Source organism: Camelus bactrianus, chromosome 2 (genome assembly GCF_048773025.1).
Source record: "Camelus bactrianus isolate YW-2024 breed Bactrian camel chromosome 2, ASM4877302v1, whole genome shotgun sequence".
Classification (NCBI taxonomy): Eukaryota; Metazoa; Chordata; class Mammalia; order Artiodactyla; family Camelidae; genus Camelus; species Camelus bactrianus.
This window is the reverse complement of record NC_133540.1, coordinates 60,366,975-60,386,264: the sequence shown is the minus strand read 5'-3', so window position 1 is coordinate 60,386,264 and position 19,290 is coordinate 60,366,975. Positions and strand designations below refer to the sequence as shown.

Genomic DNA, 19,290 nt, shown 5'->3' with positions numbered 1-19,290 from the left:
TTTTCTTTCTCAAGATTGTTTTGGATATTCGGGGTTGTTTGTGTTTCCATACAAATTTTAAGATAATTTATTCCAGACTTCTGAAAAATGCCATTGGCATTTTGATAGGGGTTGCATTGAATCTGCAGATTGCCTTCAGAGTATTGTCATTTTAACAAAATTAATTCTTCCAATCCAAGAACACAGTATATCGTTCCATCTGTTTGTGTTATCTTCAGTTTCTTTCATCAGTCTCATAGTTTTCCTAGTACAGGTCTTTTACATCCTTAGGTAGGTTTATTCCTAGGCATTTTATTCTTTTTGATGCGATGGTATTTGGGATTGTTTCCTTAATTTTTCTTTCTGATAGTTTGCTGTTAATGTTAGAAATGCAACAGATTTCTGTATATTAATTTTGTGTCCTGCAGCTTTACTGAATTCATTGATGAGCTCTAGTGGTTTTTTGATGGCTAGTAGTTTCTTGAGGATTTTCTATGTATAGTATCATGTCATCTGCAAACAGTGACAGTTTTACTTCTTCCTTTCCAATTTGGATTTCTTTTATGTATTTTTTCTTATCTGATTGCTGTGACTAGGACTTCCAATACTATGTTGATTAAAATAGCAAGAGTTGTCATTCTTGTCTTGTTCCTGATTTTAGAGGAAATGCTTTCAACATTTCACCATTGAGTATGATGTTGTCTATTGTGGCCTTTATTATGTTGAGGTATGTTCCCTTTATACCCACTTTGTGTAGAGTTTTTATCATAAGTGGTTGTAGAATTTTGTCAAAAGCTTTTTCTACATCTATTAAGATGATTATATGATTTTTATTCTTCAGTTTGTTAATGTGGTGTATTGCACTGATTGATTTGCAGATCTTGAAAAACGCTTGCATCCCTGGGATAAATCCCAGTTGATCCTAGTGTATGATCCTTTTAATGAATTGTTGGAGTAAGTTTGCTTGTATTTTCTTGGGGATTTTTACATCTATATACATTAGTGATATTGGCCTGTAATTTTCTATTTTTTTTTTTGTATCTTTGTCTGCTATCAGGGTGATGCTGGTCTTATCAAATAAGTTTATATTTATTTATATTATATCATATCTATTTGGTTTAATGTGTCATGTAAGACCAATGTTTCCTTATTGATTTTCTGTCTGGATAATCTATCTGTTGATGTAAGTGGGGTGTTAACTTCCCTTCCTATTATTGTGTTGCCGTCCATTTCTCCCTTTATTCCTGTTAATATTTGCTTTATGTATTCAGGTGCTCCTGTGTTTAATTATATATATTTACAATTATTGTGTTCTCCTCTTGGATTCATCCCTTGATCATTATGTAATGTCTTTGTCTCTTGTTATAGTCTTTGTTTAAAAGTTTATTTTGTCTGAAATAAGTATCGTTTAAAAGTCTATTTTGTCTGAAATAAGTATGGTTCCCCTGGCTTCCTTTTGATTTCCATTTGCATGGAATATCTTTTCCCATCCCCTCATTTTCCGTCTGTGTGCATCTTTAGATCTAAAGTGAGCCTCTTGTAGGCAACATGTAAATGGGTCTTATGTTTTTTTTTAATCCATTCAGCCACCCTATGTCTTTTGACTAGAGCATCAAGTCTATTTACATTTAAAGTGATTATTGATAGGTTGTACTTAGTTAATGCAATTTAGTTAATTGTTTTCTAGTTGTTTTTGTACTTCTTCTCTTTCCTATTCTCTTGCTCTCTTCATTTATGATTTGATGGCTTTCTTTAGTGTTATGTTTGAATTCCTTTCTCTTTACTTTTTATGTCTCTACATTTGGTTTTGGTTCATGGTCACCGTGAGGTTTATATATAGCAATCTATATATACATGATAATTTTAAGTTGCTGATCTCTTAATTTCAAGTGCATTTTAACAACCCTGCATTTTTACTCTCTTCCTAGCATGATTACTGTTATTGACATCATATTTTACATCCTTTTGTTTTTTGTATCCCTGAACTACTTATTGCAGATATAAACAATTTTACACTTTTGTCTTTTAATCTTCCTGCTAGCTTTGTACGTGGTTGATTTACTACCTTGACCATATATTTGCCTTTACAATGAGCTTTTTGTATTTGTAATTTTCATATTTCTAGTTGTGGCCTTTTCTTTTTCACTTAGAGAAGTCCCTTTAATATTTCTTGTAAAGCTAGTTTGGTGGTGCTGAACTCTTAGCTTTTGCTTATCTACAAAACGTTTGATCTTTCCATCAAATCTAAATGAAAGTCTTACTCAGTGGATTATTCTTGGCTGTAGGTTTTTCCCTTTCATCACTTTAAATATATTGTTCTCCTCTTTCTGGCCTGAAGCATTTCTGCTGTAAAGTCAGCTGATAGCCTGATAGGAGTTCCTGTGTATGTAACTTACTAATTTTCCCTTGCTGCTTTTAACAGTCTCTCTTTATCTTTAATTTTTGCCATCTTAATTACAAATTATCTTTGTATGTTCCTCCTTGGATTGATCCTGTTTTGGACTCCTTGTGCTTCCTAAATCTGGATTTCTGTTTCCTATCTCAGGTTAGGGAAGTTTTCAGCCATTATGTCTTCGAATATGTTCTCAGCGTCTTTCTCTCTCTCCTCTTTCTAGGACCCCTATAATACAAGTGTTAGTATGCTTGATGTCCCAGAAGTCTCTTAAACTGTCCTTATTTCCTTTTATTCTTTTTCCTTTTTTTCTGTTCAGTAACAGTGATTTCCACAACTCTGTTTTCCAGCACACTAATCCATTCCTCTGTATCATTTAATCAACTGCTGATTCCATGTAGTATATTTTTCATTTCAGTTATTGCATTCTTCATCTCCAGTTCTTCTTCTTTAACTTACTGTTGATTCCTTCCAGTGCATTTTTCTTTTCAGTTATTGTATTCTCCATCTCTGGTTCTTCTTTTTATTTTCTAACTCTTTGTTAAAAGCTTCTAATTTTTCACTCTGTTCACCCATTTTTCTCCTGAATTCTTTGATCATCTTTACAATCATTACCTTGAACTCTTTATCAGGTAGGTTGCCTATCTCCATTTCACTTAGTTCTTCTTCTGGGGTTTTATCTTGAAACATTGTCCTCTGTCACCTCATTTGTCCAAGTTACTGTTTTATTTCTATGTATCTGGTAGGTTGGTTACATTTCCAGACATTGGAGTAGTGGCTGTTTGTAGGAGATATTCTATGCATCCTCATAGTGCACTCCCCTCTGGTTACCAGAGCTACATGCTCTAGGGGTATTCCCTAAGTTACACTGCATAGTTCTTCTGTTGTGATGAGCTGATTACTATGAGTGGTTTCATGGGCGTGGCTGGCTCCCCAGTCTGGTTGGTTGCTGGCCTTGACTTGTGTGGAGGCTGATAGCCACTAGTTGACAGAGCCAGGTCATGAGGCAGCTGGCTGCAGAAACCTGGGCTGTCCCAGGACTAGTGCTGCACACAGTGAGCAGAGCTAGGTTCTGTGGTAGGTAGTTGTGGGGCTGGCCTTCCCAGAAATAGTATTGGCCTGCTGGTGGATGAGACCAGTTCTTGACACAACTTACTGCAGGTTCTGGGGTTTCCAAAGCTGGTGCCGGCCTGTGGTGGATGGGGTTGGAGCCCAGGTTGGTTGAGGAGTCCAAGTATCTCTGAGCTGGTGTTAGCCTGCTGATGGGTGGGCCCAGGACTCAGGAGGGTCCCAGGACTAGTGCTGGCTCACTGGTGTGTGGAGCCAGGTCCTGGTGTCTCTAGCTGCAGAGCCCTGGGGGGACCAAAGCTGGTGTCATTCTGCTGGTGGGTGGGGCTAGATTCTGGGGCTACTGGTATCCCAAGGTGTCCCGGAGCTGGTGGGCATGGCCAGTACCGGGGGATTCCCAGAACTGGTGTGTTGGCTAGGTCCTGACAAGGTAGGCTACAGTGTCTGCTCACGTCAGGGTCTAAGAGATCCCGGGGCTGGTGTGTCACCCACCTGGGTGTATGGGTCTTGTCTAAATTGTGACTCCACCCCTCCTACCCATCTCTTTGTGGTTTCTTCTTTATATCTCTAGTTACAGGAGATCTTTTCTGGTAGAATCTGGTCTTTCTCATCAATAGTTGCTCTCTAAATATCTGTAATTTTGGTGTGCCTGTGAGAGGAGGTAAGCTCAGAGTCTTCCTACTCTACCATCTTGGCCAAGCTCTCCTAAGGCTTTCTTATCTATATGTTGACTATTCTCAAATGTATATATCCAGTTCCTTGGCTCTTTTCTGAGTCCCTGGCTACTATTGTCAGCTGCCCACTTGACATCTCCAGTTATACATCTCATATCTCAAAGTCAGTATGTTTAAATAAAATTCATGATCATCTTTCATAAACATGTTCTTATCTTGGCATTCCCTGTCTTGGTAAAGGGCACTACCATCCACCGAAGTGCTCAAGTAAACAAAAAAAGCAAGAGTCATCTTTGGCCCCATCCCCATATCCAACTGATCTGCAGGTTCTGTCCATTATACTTCAAATCTGCTCTAATTCCTACATTCCCATCACAACTCTCCTAATGCAGATCACTGCCATTTCACACCTGGACTGCTGCAGAACTGCTTATTACTCTCCCTGCACCCTCTCCATTTTCCTCTATCCAGAAATAACATGGCCAGTAATGTTAGCAAAATGTGGCAAATAGTACATTTCATTTACTTTTCTGAATACCCAAAACACTTTCATCTAATATAGAATATTTGTACATATAGTATAGTAGTACTAACTAAAAAAAGATAGCCCAATGGTCTTCATTAACAGAGAATGTGAAAATATTAAACTAAATTACTCCCCAATCAAGAACTAGGCTCCCAGATTTCAGAGAGACTAAGTTCAATGCACACACATACATGCACAAGCACATTGGGGGGGGGGCACACCATGCAGCCTCTAAAATGATAATTTTGAGGAAAGAGCATCTGATATTATGATAAATTTTTAAAAATTAGAATAAGAATCATTTGCCTGACGTTGTTGAAATGATCTTAAACAACAGAAATCTAAGGGAAGGAGACCAGACATCAAAATGTTAAACAGTGGTTATATTTTTTTCTTCATTTTCCAATTGCTCTATATATAGTAGTATTACTTTATATTTTTTGATAAAGTGTAAAACATGTTTTAAAAACCAAAGTAGAGTGTTGTTATATCAAAAGAGTTGTATCAGTGTAGATGCAATTTAAGGAATTGTGGCCCAAAGCATGAACTTTGGTGCCAGAAGACCCTGGTTTTAAGCCCCTATGATGTCACTTATTTGAATGTGATCTCTGGAAGACGACAATCTCTCTTGCCTTTGGTTACCTCATATGTAGAGGAGGGCATTAGGAGTCTACCTCAGACTGTTGCTGAAAGGATTAAATGAGATAATAGAGATATGAAACAATTTGTATAGTCCCTGGTATACGGTATGTACATGGTAAGTGGTAGATGTTTGCACTTTGGATGGGCCTGGCACCCGGTGAGTATCTGAAACCCCAAATCCAGAGGATAAGCAGCCTTAATCTCTAGTTGTTCTGGGTGTTACTATCTTTCCAGCTAGACAGTAAACTCTGTTATGCCATGGATTCATCTGAGTTCTAATATTGCCTGTGTTGTTGTTTTTAATTTCAAAAGTAATACAGGCTCATTGAAAAATAGTCTAGAAATACCAGTTTCCCCCTCACATTCTTCCCTTCTATACAGTTGCCTGAAATTGGTTCCATGATTCTGGGAGATAGGGAAATCCATGGATGTTCAAATCCCTTATATAAAATGGAGAAGTATTTGTATATACCCTATGCCCACCCTCCCATAGACTTTAAATCATCTCTAGATTACTTATGATATTTAATGCACTGTAATTGCTATGTAAATAATTGCTGGTGCTGTGAATTCAGTATTTGCTTTTTGGAACTTTCTGGAATCTTTTTCTTAATACTTTCTATCTGCAGTTAGTTGAATCCAGGGGTGCAGAATCTGCAGATACAGAGAGCTGACTATATCTCATTCCAAGAATTTGGTTCTGGATTTTGGGGGAGGAGGTGTGTTTGAATCATAAAAATGTCATGTGTCTATGTGTGTGTGACTGTATTTCCCATCTTACATTTTTCACTTTATAAGGACAGTTTTCTAAGTTTAAGTCTATGGAACTAATTTTTTTTATTGCCTGTATAGTATCTCAACATGGAGTTACTTCACTTTTAATTTGTTCTTTAAGACTTGTTCATTCTTTTATTTCACTCACTGAATAATTACATGCCAGGCACTGGATCCTGGGAAAATTATAAATAGCACTACAATAGACATCCTTATGCAATTTTTTTTAAGCAAAATTCCCCATTGCTGAAATAGGAGACATATGTTTAGAAGATGCACATGGTGATTCTGAGATAAACAATGTGGGCACAAAGTGGTAACTCAAAAAAAATTTGTTGGTTCAGTCAATGACTTAGGTACTCCCAGAGTACAAGTTATTATAGAGCAGATAAGTACTACAGATATATGTTTTCCTAACTTAATCAGTATGCTTTATAATACCAAAGAAATATCTGTAAAACTCGATTTACAGTATGTACTGAGTTAGGAAAAAAAAAAAAAAAAACGACAGAAACACACATGTCAGCCCTTTCCCTCCCTTAGACCATTCAGCATTATTATTTTTGGTAGGTGACTAATCAGGGACTTAGTAAACTTTGATATGTTGTAAGAACAAAAAGATTCAGTTAAAAAAAAGAGAAGAAATCATCTCTCTCTGTGAAATGGACAAGTCAATAGATGTTTTTCAAACATGGAAATTAAGACAAATAATTTGCCAAAATATTGGCAGTGACTAGAGTGGGAAAACTTTATGGTTTTTTTTACTGGAGAATATTTAAGCGGTTTAATAAAAAATCATTTAATCATTCATTTCACAATATTTAAACTGAGACACGATAGTAACTGCAAATTCAAACATTAAACAGCCTCCTATACAGCCGGTGATCTTCCTCCAACGGAGCTGCAGGATTTACATCAGGAACAAGGCAAACAGGATGGCAGGCCTTCTTTTGAGCTTTTTTACTTCATCCATGTCCATGGGCCCCAAAGACCACAATATCAGTTTTTAAGATCGGTAGAAAATCTTATTTAAACATACCTTCATAATATCTCAACATCTGGGTCATAAAGTAGGGAGTAGGTGTGATATTTACTCAAACTTGCCTGTGGATACACAGTTGAATCTCGTACTTACATGTCACCAATGGACAGGACCCCCTAGCCTCTGATTAGATCTGTTGTTGTCTATAAAAACTGTTGGTTTGAATTTCCATTTACTTTGACGGCATCCTAGCAAACCAGTCCATTTGCTATTGCCTTCTGGGCAAAATGCCTGGGCTTTGTAAAACTGAAAACGAACTCCTATTGCAAACGTAAAACAAACCCAAGGAAAATAAATTTCGATTGTTGGTGTTCTCTTTTGGGTTCTTACCTTTCTGTAGCTTGAAATTGAATGCTGTTAAACCTTTGGTTACTTTCAGGACCATTTTCATTTGGGGAAAACTTCTGTAGTGACAACATCTTACAGTCTCCGGACTGTCCCGTTTTTATCATTACCGACATGTTTAATTACCATAAACAGAGGATTGTTTACCTCCATGATTTCTGCGCTGGGCACCCAGAGATGACTCTGGATTATTTTTGTTGCTTATATGGATAAGCCAGTGCAAATTCTAGACATAATTACCCGGTCTTAAAGTAGAAATTAACATAAAATATATTTGTCAATTAATTTCAATGAAGATGTGGCCAAATTCCCTCCGATTCATTCTAGTTAGAATCTGAGGGTGCCATCATTTACTTTGAATACTGCCCAGCAGGTGTATGAATAGCAACTCCAAGAAATATAGAGCCTTGACCATTTTAAAGAGGGCAACACCCTTTCTAAAAAAACATAAGTGCTGAGCTCATCAAAGAAACCACACACGGCAGCCTTGTGTTCCAAAAGCTGCGGAAAAGCACAGTGTTCCGTTGAGCAAAGAACTACTCTTTCACTGTTTATTTTGGTGACTGTTTTTTATCCTTAATGAGAAGCAAATCAATTAACAGGACAAATGACATGGTGGTTAGTCACCGAAGGGAAAGTATTATTAGCCTCATTAAGTTGGAGCACCCTTCCAGCTCACGCCTAGAGTTACCATCGTGCGGATTCATGACTAACCCGGCCAGGCAACCCTGTGAGGTTTGGGAACTCACCTCTTTGACCTAGGACGGGGCAATAACCTGTGAATAACTGTCCCAAGCCTACTCACACCTACGTCAGGAAGCAGTTCCCGAATAAGGCGGGGTGCGGGGGTGGGGGATCCCTTCCGGGCCCCACCCTTGAAAGTTGCAGGGAGTGGCACGCAAAGAACTTTCCCAGATTGATCTCTGTCACCACTCGGGAGGTCCGCTCCAGCCTTTCCACCCTGAGCCGATCGGCCCTGCCTGCCAAGCCCCTCCTTCCCTGCACCTTTAACGGCTGCGAGAGGGAAGCGTTGGCTGGGGTTTTCTTCTTAAGAAGTCGCACCGGTTTTTCGAGCTCCGCTCTGCGCCTGGAGAGCCACAGCAGCGGGAGCGGCCGCCGCCGCCACCGGGCCGGTGGGTGAGTCACTGTTTGGAAATGGAGTGGGCGGGCAAGGGTGTGAGAGAATGAATGATGTCAGGAGCGCGCAGGGCGGCGGGCGGGGAGAGCGGGCCGCGGGGCCGCGGTAAACACCGAGCGCCGCGCCGCGGGCTGAGCGGGGCGGGGAGACCCCGCCCTCGGCGCGCTCGGAGCCGTCCTCGGCCGCCCGAGCCCGGCCGGTGCTGCAGCGCCGCCGAGAGCGGCCTCGGGGGCGGCAGCCGCGGGAGCGACCGGGAGAGCTGCTTCCCTGGCGGGGCCGAGGCGCGAGAAGACGAGACCCCCAGCAAACTTTCCAGCGGCTTCGGCCGTGGTGGCTGCGGCAGCGGGCTCCGTCCCCTGGCAGATCCCGGGCCCGGGAGCTAGTGCCTTCAGCTGGGAAGGTCTGGAGCACCAGCTGAGAGCTGGTAAGGAGTGCCCGAGGGGCTGGGGAGGAGGATGGGCTGGAAAGCGGCGCTGCGGGCGCAGCGCGGGGAGGGGAAGGTGGACCGCGTACGCAGACGTGGCTCCAATTCGGCCCCCAAGCGCCCGGCCTCGGGGCATCCTTCCTTGATTTTGCCTGATTGAGGATGGATTTGTGGTTTCGTGTCCTTGCTCCGAGCAGTCATCTCATTCATTTGCAACCATTTCGGGTAACTCGGTCCTGGCGTTGAAAGGACACAGATGGAACCATAGATTGCCAGAGCCACTCTGGAGGAGGTCAGGGCTGAAGTTCAGGAGGTGGAGGAGGGACTGTCTTTTAGCTTCTTTGAGAGGCACTTACTGATGATGTGTGAACAGTGATAGCCCAGTTCTGGGCTGCCTACACTGAAACCTTTCAGCGTTTGGCATGCCAGAGCTACTCCACTTAAGGAGAGGGAGGCTTGGTTTTTCAGCGCAAATAGGTAGCAGTGGACCTGTCTACCTTTCTGAGATTTGGATAATCGTTAATAGCCCGCGACTACATCTTGAAACAACTCAAATGTTTTGTTTGTCTCCTGTAATTTTTTTTAATACCAGTCTTTGTCATTCTTCTGTTTCACCTTGCTTGCTCTAATATGACCTTAAAATCGTTTCGACATGCATGTTAAATTTTTGAAGCGGTTCAATTGTTTAGTGTCCTAGGTGGGCGTGGATTTTGAATTTAAACTTAACTTTTCAAACTCTTGATTTCATTCCAAGTTTCATCTATGAACGGTGGGTTCTCAGTCATTCTAAACACTCTGAACCAGTAAAATGGGGCTATAACTACTTCAGCGGATAATAATGAGGATTAAAGTGCAAAAGACCTATCATAATGTCTGGCACAAAGCAGACCTCAACAAATTGTAACTGTATACATACACAAGTTGTAAATTGTAATATATATACATATGTATTATATATACATATATATAAACACTGTGTTCCAGCTGACTTAGGTAATCACCAATTAATTTACACAAAATTTCTTACTTATAAACCTGGTGGGCTGAGGTTTAGTATATGAAATCCTTTTGACAAGTTCCTCAGAGTGAGAAGTGATGTCTTCAGGAAATTAAACACTTCTGTGTGGATACCTGAACGATTATTGTTTCCCACACCACATACCGGAAACTGCCATTCACTGCTTGAACAGAGAGCAGTGGCTAAAAGTGACAAACCTGGAATTTGGAGGAAGATTGGATGTGTGAACTCTCTAACTTTACCCTTAACTTTTTTTTTCCTTTTTTAAAAAATAAGCGGTACAAAATTATAGCTCTTTCCTTGGTTTGCTTCTGGTCTTACTTCACAACAGTCTTCTGGTTGAAGTGTTTTTTTGAGTTAATATTTAATTTGGTTTCTGTACTTTCATTTTTAAGTAAGGCTGGTTGACTTAGGAACCTGGAGGGAAACACTTGGACACCCGTGGGGTGCTGCTTCCTGTCCTCAATTTCTGTTTTCTCAGAATCTCATACAAGCTCCTAGGGAATATTTGGAAGGATAGGGAGCATTTGCTCAGGGTTATTGAAAACATTTGTTCTTATAGCTGCAAAAACTTTTAGGGTCAAAGGTCACAAGGAATGTTTGTTTTTCCCAAAGTGTGTGATGCAGAGAGATCTTGGTCATCAGAATCCAGAAGACGTGAGGCTATCTGGGTGGTAACTTACTAGCTGTGTTACTTTGAGCAATTTAAACTCTCTGGAATTCTTGTGGGACTTTAAATATACACAGGGAAAAAACAGAAATAGTCTCACATCTATTAAAATAGGCAACTGAATACAAATGAGAACTTTTCCTTTTTAAAGAAGTGATACTTTGAAGTGAGATGTTGTTTGTTTTCTTTTTTTAAGGAGTAATTACCAAGAATTCTAGACAGTTTCAGACTAGAGTAGCCTATTTACCTTTATCTAATTCTCTTATGGGGAACTTGAAGCCTCTATCCTGAACTATTACTATCAGATATTTATTCAATTCAGTTGTTTAGTGAGCAGCTACTGTATTCCAGTCACTAAGCTAGGTATTAGCAATACTAAGAGGAAGGAGGCACCGTATCTGCACTTGAGGCTTACAGTCCAGTAAAAAGAGCTTCTAGGTTTTGATTATGGAGAGGAAGAAGGGTCAAAAGGAGATGGCTGGGGAGCTGGGAGGAAACTAGACGTGGTTAGGCTATGATAGACTGCCTCCCACTGATAATTCGAGATCTCCTGGCTTTCTAATGGGCATTGAGCTCGGGCTCATAAATTCTTATGAGGCTGAACAATGCTAGTATGCCTTGCTTTATGCAGTAAAAATATTATAGACAAATTTAGCCCTTTAATTAAATAATTTTAAATGTACCAGAGCAAGCTCGTTTAAAAGAAATCTGAAGGGTAAAATTAGTTCAACCACGATTTATTTACTGTGAGTGAAGCACCATTGTAGTTTTTTAAGAGAATAGTCACTGTGCAAATAGTGTTCCAATTTATTTATTTTTCCTCCTGTTATAAGTAGTATGTTGCTTATAGAAGTTTAAAAGTACAACGTAAACAAATCTGCAACCACCCAGATCCTCAAACTCTTTCTCACCGCTGGGAACACACAACACCAAGAGCTAACATGTATTGTGCTTACTGTGGGCCAGGCAATGTGCCCGTTCCTTTGTACACAAGACTTTCCTGTTCTCCCCACTCCAGTCCTGTGAGGTAGGTAGGTACTGTTATGGAGGAGAAAACTGCTTTAGAGAAATTAAGTAAGTTTCCTAAAGTTACACAACTAGAAAGTTATTCTCCACAAAACTGGGTTCATTTTCTGCATTACTACCTTCTAACTTACTTTTTTTCACCCACATATGGACATCTCTATATCATTAAAATATACTTGTATAGCAGCTTTTATAATTTTCTGTTGTATGGCTGTATCCTGACTTAACCAAGCCCCTGTTGTTGGATATTTAGTTTCCAGTTTTCACTGTTTTAAGCAACTGCAGTTAAGTATCCTTCTAGCCCTGTGTGAACATTCATGATTATTTTAGTCATTTTGCATTTTAAAAAGTGAATTTAATTTTTAATTTAGCTGCCTTTTTTTTGTTTTTACCATATTCAGAATTAGAAAACTTTCTCCTTTCTCTTTAAAATTGGTTTTAATTTCTGTGTTCCTTTAGTGTTTCTCGTAAGATCTGAGCAATAGGATCAACATTCTCTGTGGAGCTGCACAATAGGTCAGTAGCTCATTACACAAGGGATTTATCTGATAAAAACGGAACACAGAGGCTTTCTTAAAGAACTGTTTGTGTTTTTATTATTATTAGCCATAAGGCTAAACTTTTGTGAGGAAATACTGTAGAAGGGAGCAGTGCTAATTTTGCCAGACAGAAAAGAAATTCTGCTTCTACAGTTTGCCTCCTTAGTACCCAGAAAGATAGACAGGTTACATTTCGTAGATAATCACGTTTAGCAGATTTATCGCTAGGTTTAGAATGAGCTCCATCACTTTTAAATAGGTCACCTTTTAAAAAATCTTACACCTTTGTTGTTGATCTCTTGAAAAGTGTATCATTGCTAAGACATTTTTGGGTTGATTTAATAAAAGTACAAGATATTTCCATTAGCTACCTTTCATTATAGGTATAAAGCATTTCTTCATTTAAATATTTCTCAAATTTTACTGTAATATCTTACCCTCTTTGCTACTCTAAGTCAAAATTTTAATTTTACTTGGGGCTTAAAATTACATTTCCATTGCTAGCTACTTTATCCTTACAGTTTTGGTAAAAGATACTGGAATATGAGTGGTCAATCCAGCCTCTTCAGACAGAAATCCAGATCAGTTCAATTTATTTATTCCTAACAATGACTTGTAATTCAAAGCAGAATGTAAAGAAACAGCTAATATAATTAAAGTATAAATAGGATAACCATTTATTTGCTAATTGCTTTTCCACACTGCCAAACCCTAATTTGACGATTTGCTTAAAATTTAAAATTCTATCTTACAATTTTGTGTCTTTAGTTTGATAGCGTCAATTAAAACTTTCAAACCAAACTTGGGTACATTCTTACTTTTTTTTTTTTTTAGAGCATTAACTGGATTGAGCATTTTATATTTACATCTTTTCTCTCAACATAGTAGTATTTAAAAAGAGTAAGTAAAGCCACATATTAAAATTATTAAAGGGTAGGGGGAGGAGATGAAAGATAATAATGTTGAAGCCAAAGTGTCAGAAAAGACAGCCAGCTACTAAAAGTCAAATAGGAAAAAAGCTCTGGAAGAGCCCTTCAGGTGAGTGTCACTTCTCTGCCTGGCAGAGCCTGTGCTGAGGTTCACCTAGAGCGATACGTCTGACTGTGGAAGGAGAAGTGCCCGAACTAAGGAACGTCAGGGCCAGCCTCAGGCAAAATTGAGAAGGAACTGAAATACCTACCTCAGGGCATCGTTACCTCTAAGTTTACCTGTCAGGACTTGCCTTCACCAGGAAAAGTGCTCAATGAGTATCTGCATAAAGGCCCACTCCTATCCAACTGAAACTGGACCTGGAGGCATCATGTTTATGGAAAATTGAGGGAGGAGAATTTATTTGCCTCTGGAATTTAATCACCTCTTTTCAATTAAGATGATTAGAAATGCAAAATATAAGATAAGAATTAAACTTAAAAAAAATCTATTCATCAGTGGACACAGGTTGTTTCCATGTCTTGGCTGGCCATTGTGAATAATGCTACCATGAACATGGGGATGCAGATACCTTTTTGAGATAGTGATTTCATTTCCTTTGGATAGATACCAGAAGTGGAATTGCTAGATAATATGATAGTTCTGTTGTTTTCTAAAAAAATTTTTTGAGGAACCTCCATAGTGTCCTCCACAATGACTATACCAATTTACATTCCTACCAACAGCGCACAGGGGTCCCTCTCTCCACATCCTTGGCAACATTTGTTATGGCTCGTCTTTTTTTGGGGGAATAGGTAATTTGGTTTATTTATTTGTTTGTTTATTAACAGAGGTACTGGGGATTGAACCCAGGACCTTGGACATGCTAAACCTTCTGCCACTGAACTCTGTCCTCCCCTCTCTTGTCTTTTTGATAGCAGACATCTTATCAGGTGTGAGATGATAGCTCATTGTGGGTTTTGATTTGCATTTCCCTGCTGATTAATGATGCTGAGCAACTTTTCATGTACCTATTGGCCATTTGTATGCCTTCTCTGGGCAAAAAATATCTATTCAGGTCTATATTTAATTTAATTAATTAATTAATTAATTTTAGGAGGAGGTAATTCGGTTTATTTATTTAACAGTGGTACTGGGGATTGAACCCAGGACCTCCTGCATGCTAAGCGTGCACTCTACCACTGAGCTACATCCTCCCCTCAAGAATTAAGCTTTTGAAAAGCTTTTCCACAAATGGCAGTGACTGAAGGGGGCAATAGCCCTGGAGGTGGGAAAACAACTGTAGAAAGACGCACATGTGCCAAAGGCAGGTTCTGTGTGCTTTGGCGAATTGTACCGAATCCCACGGCCTGCTGAGAACTGGCTCCTGCTGTTGAAACTGCGGTCACATGTGATCCTGGAAGGTCTGGCCTGGGAGGGGTGAAAACACACATCGGGGGCCTCTCTGACCTGCTCTGCTGACAAGAGTCATCCTGGGAAGTCACCTCGTAACACACCTCCCACTGAGATGGGTTAAGGAGACGTTTCCTTACTTGGGAGAACTTGAAGTAGGTAGTCTGATCTGACACCTACAGAGGTTTGAAAGAGTGAGTTTTCATTTAGGGGTAGGGAAGAGGCTTATAGAAAGCATGAGTGGTTGGGATCACGGATCACTTACCTGGTTGGGGTGCCGTGGAGGGATACCTTTAGATAGCAGCCTGCCTCCAGCGAGAAGTAGAGGCCTCTCGGGAAAAGGTTGGCAGCAGTAGCTGAAAATGAAGCTAAGCTTTGAAACAGAGAGAGGCCAAACAGGTTGGTTATCCAAGCTTCCCCACACACAGAAGCTGGAGATAGTGCTGTAAAATGGTGATGGTTAGATAACAGTAGATACTGAGATAAGCTCTAGAGAAGATTAAATCAAATGCTCTCTTCATCTCCAGACAGGCCTGCAAAGTAGAAATTGTGTTATCTCCGCTTGTGGAGTTAGGGAAACAATTTAGAAAGGTTAGTGTACTCAAGGCTGCAGAGCTGGTAGGAAGTGGAGCAGGGATTTGAAGCCAGGGCCAGCTGATTCTAGTAATGCCCACACACTGCCTAGTATCCCCCAAGGCTTTCTAAATCTCTCCACTAGCTTTGGAGGTGTGGCAGGTTTGGGGGGGTATATATTTTGACATGGGACTGCGTGTCTACTAACCCATCTCCTGGAATGTTTCTGTGGTCTGTGCTGCCAGAGAGGTGAGAGATGAAGGCAACGCGCACTCAGGTCGCAATACCACCGCTCACCACTAGGTGACCTTGAGCAACTTTGTCAGATTAAACTCCATTTCCTGGCTGTAAAATGGGAATAAAATAGTATTTACTTCCTAAGACTACTATAAATTATATGACTTTATGTGTATGAACCAACGAGGATAATGCTTGGTTCATAGTTAATTTTGGGGGGCTCAGCTATCATTTTTTGCATGTAAGATGTACCTCTAACTTTTAAAACAAAAGGTTCATTCTTACTATCTCAAACACCAAATTGTTTCTTATTAATTGTCATGAAAGGAGTGTATTTCTCTTGTAATGGAATAGCCATTTGTACATCTTTCCTGTATCAGTAAGGTCTGGGGCCCATCCCTCACCCCGCCCTCCTCCTTTCCTTCAGGGTTAAGATAAAATTATTGAAATTGACTGCCCACTGCCATTGAGTTCAACAGCTTTTGTAAGCAGTATATAACATCAGCTGTGAATGCTGAAAAGCTTTCAAAGCTGCAGTCACAATATGCCAGCCCTCTCAGCAGATGCTGGTGGTGTTAGTGGGGCACAACCGCTGCTGTCCCTCACAGAGCTCAGCCTTCTGAGGAGTATTGTACCATGAACACCACTGTCCCAGAAAATGCCGGGGCCATTAAGAATCACAGACCCTACTGTCCTCCCCGGGCAGTATGCTGTGCGTCTTTCTTTAGGAGGCCCTGAGACGGTTTATTTAATACAACTGCTACTGTTTTCTGTGATTTGCATTTGATCTGTAAGTTATTTAGCCATCCAGTTATTACTACCCCAGTAGTTTCTACCAAACTTTAGTAGCAACAAAGGGCATTGTTTTTGTTAATTTTTTTGTGTGTATGTATGATATGTATGATATATGTTTTTGTTAACTTTTTGTGTGTATATATATGTATGATAATCATATCCTCTGTGATGGATTAGTTAGTGTTGAGAAGTATACTCCCTGGGTATGTAGTGTGATTGGCAAGTTGTAAGCAGCAAGCAGGAACATTTAAAATTTTATTTACCAAATAAAGTGCTCACTATGTGCCAGGGTTTGTTTTGAGCACTTAGAACTCTTACTCCTTTGTCCTTCTTTAAGGACACTCTGAGGCAGATATTATCCCCATTTTAAGAATCCTTATGTGAGACACAGAGAAGTTAAGTCACTTGCCTAAGGTCACAGAGCTAGCATGAGGCAGAATTAGGTTTTGAAAGCAGACAATTTGGCTGCAGAGTTTAACCATTGCACTGTTGATCTAGCATGTATCTCACAGTTTGGGCCTCGTTTGTGTCCTTGCACATGCAGTTTTAGCAGAGGGAGCATCACACCTGTCCAAACATAGTATCAACTCCATATGATTTACCATGTGGAGGTCTACAGCTAGGTCATATTTCAGTGTTGCCATCAAAAGATATTAATTTTCAATATGGTGTCAAACATTTCTTTCCAAAAGCTTCTGAGTGCTCAGTCAGTCCTGGTGTGTTGAGTCCGGGAAAGAAGTACGTTCATTCTCCCATCCCCCTGATTGGCACATACAGCTGTAATCTGTTCCTGCTGCTCTAACGCTACTTATTTTTTAAGTTGCAGGGCTTTCACCTATTGTAAATTAAAATATTTAAAAATCCTCATTGGAGGAGAACAGCTTGTACATGGTGAGGTTTCTTTGACCATTTTCTAATTACTCTTGGAGACGGTAGTAGGCAGAGTAGTGGCGCCCCAAAGATGTTCTCGTCCTAATCCCCAGACACTATCAGTCAGTTACGTTACATGCCAAGGGGGAGTTAAGGTTGCTAATCAGCTGACTTAGGATATGGAGACTATCCTGGATTAGCTGGGTGCACCCAGTGTAATCACAAGGATCCTTATAAGTGGAAAAGCGAAGCAGAAGAATCAGAATCAGAGAGTTGTCACTATTAGAAAAACTCAAACAGCCATTGCTGGCTTTGAAGAAAAGGGGGCTACAAGCAAAGCAGGGCATGGCATGTCTAGAGGCTGAAAAAGGCTGGGAAATAGATTTTCCCCTGGGCCTCCAGATGCGACCACAGCCCTGCTGACATTTTGGTGTTAACCCACTGAGACCCATTTTGGACTTCTGATTTCTAGAACTGTAAGAAAAGAAATTTGTGTTTTAAGCCACTAAATTTACAGTAACTTACACAGCAGCAACAGGAAACTAACACAGAGTTACTAGAACAGTCTGTGTTTTGGTTTGTTCCTTGTGCCAGCCGTGCAGAAGAGCTGCTTAATCTCATGATTTATTGTTTGGACACTTCAAGTATTCCAAGTATTTACGTTTTGGTGGCTGTTTTGTTTTGCATGTAAACCGAACCACTTTGGGGCAGAGGAAGTTGACTTTTTGTAATTCTATACATTTTTATACCTAGCAAATATCTTAAATGACAGTGTCAAGATTTTAGGGAAAAAAGTCTTGTTGATTTCAGAGCAAGTCGAGCCATTCAGGCCTTGTATCAGAGTTGCCTAAAAGAAATGTGGCTCTGCACCCCATATGGCCGTCCTTATAACCTTGCATGTTTGTTGGGTAAGGCGATGGTCCACACATGATGGTAGTGATGGTTGCGGTGATAATTGCTTGAGTTTTAACTCCAGATTCCCTGTGTTTTTTTAACTAAAAAATATTTTATTGGGGTATAGTTGATTTACAATATTACATGAGTTTCAGGTGTACAACATAGTGATTCACTATTTTTAGGTTAAACCCCATTTATAGTTATAAAGTATTGGCTATATTCCCTGTGTTGTGCAACATATCCTTGTAGCTTATATATTTTATACATAATAGTTTGTACCTCTTAGTCCCCTATCTTCTCTTGCCTTTCCCCCTTCTCTCTCCCTACTGGTAACCACTAGTTTGTTCTATCTGTGAGTCCATTTCTTTTTTGTTATATTCACTAGTTTGTTTTATTTTTTAGATTCCACATATAAGTGATAATGTACAGTATTTGTCATTCTCTGTCGGACTTATTTCACTAAGCATAGTACCCCCAGGTCCATCCACGTTGCTGCCAATGGCAAAAGTTCATTCCTTTTTATGGCTGAGTAGTATTCTGTTGTGTATATGTGTATATATATATATATATATATATATATATATACACACCACATCTTCTTTATCCGTTTGTCTGTGATGGACACTTAGGGCTTCCATATTTTGACAGTTGTAAATGTTGCTGCTGTGAACATTGGGGTGCATGTATCTTTTCAAATCAGTGTTTTTGTTTTCTTTGGATATATACCCAGGAGTGGAATTACTGGGTCATATTGGTAGTTCTATTTTTAGTTTTTTGTCCTCCATAGTGGCCATACCAATTTACATTCCCACCAACAGTGATCAAGGATTCCCTTTTCTCCACATCCATGCCAACATTTGTTATTTGTGGTCTTTTTGATGATAGTCATTCTGACAGGTGTGAGGTCAGATTCCTTTTACATTTTAAAAGTCTATCACTTGCCCTGCTTACCTGGCAAAGTTATTATGATTTCTTTGAAAGCAAAAGCACTCCTATACAAGGGCTTTTAAAATTGTAATTAATTAAACAAATAAAAGGTAGTATCATTCATTGGATCATCTGTAGTCAGCACCTAGAGGATTATAGACCCCAGAGTAGATAATATCTTGGAATTATGGAAATTAAAAATAGCAAGAATCATCATTCTTTTTTTTTTTTTTTAAAGAATCCTCCAATAACAATCTCACACTGTGATTTGGAGACAGCTTGTATCATTTAAGGGTCTCCCTTTGTGTAATGTAGAAATAGCACCAATGTACTAAGTAAAATCTTGGGAATTTTCCTGTTTCAAGAAGTGAAATAGGGGATAATAGAGGATTTCTGGTAATTTGAAATAAAT

The 19,290-nt window shown here is 39.7% G+C and overlaps 1 protein-coding gene across 10 annotated transcripts in view; it reads left to right on the top strand.

Moving 5' to 3' along the window:
• Positions 1 to 8,349: 8,349 nt before the first annotated feature.
• SGMS2 (sphingomyelin synthase 2) overlaps positions 8,350 to 19,290 on the top strand; it is an 82,382-nt gene continuing 71,441 nt past the window's right edge. For 6 of the 10 annotated variants that reach the window (XM_074342695.1, XM_074342698.1, XM_074342683.1 and 3 more), the window contains exon 1: positions 8,677 to 9,004. The gene's annotated coding sequence lies outside the window, so the exon portion shown is untranslated. Of the gene's footprint in view, positions 8,580 to 8,675; positions 9,005 to 19,290 lie in introns of those variants that run through there. The other 4 variants (XM_074342705.1, XM_074342704.1, XM_074342658.1 and 1 more) reach the window with 2 other exon arrangements.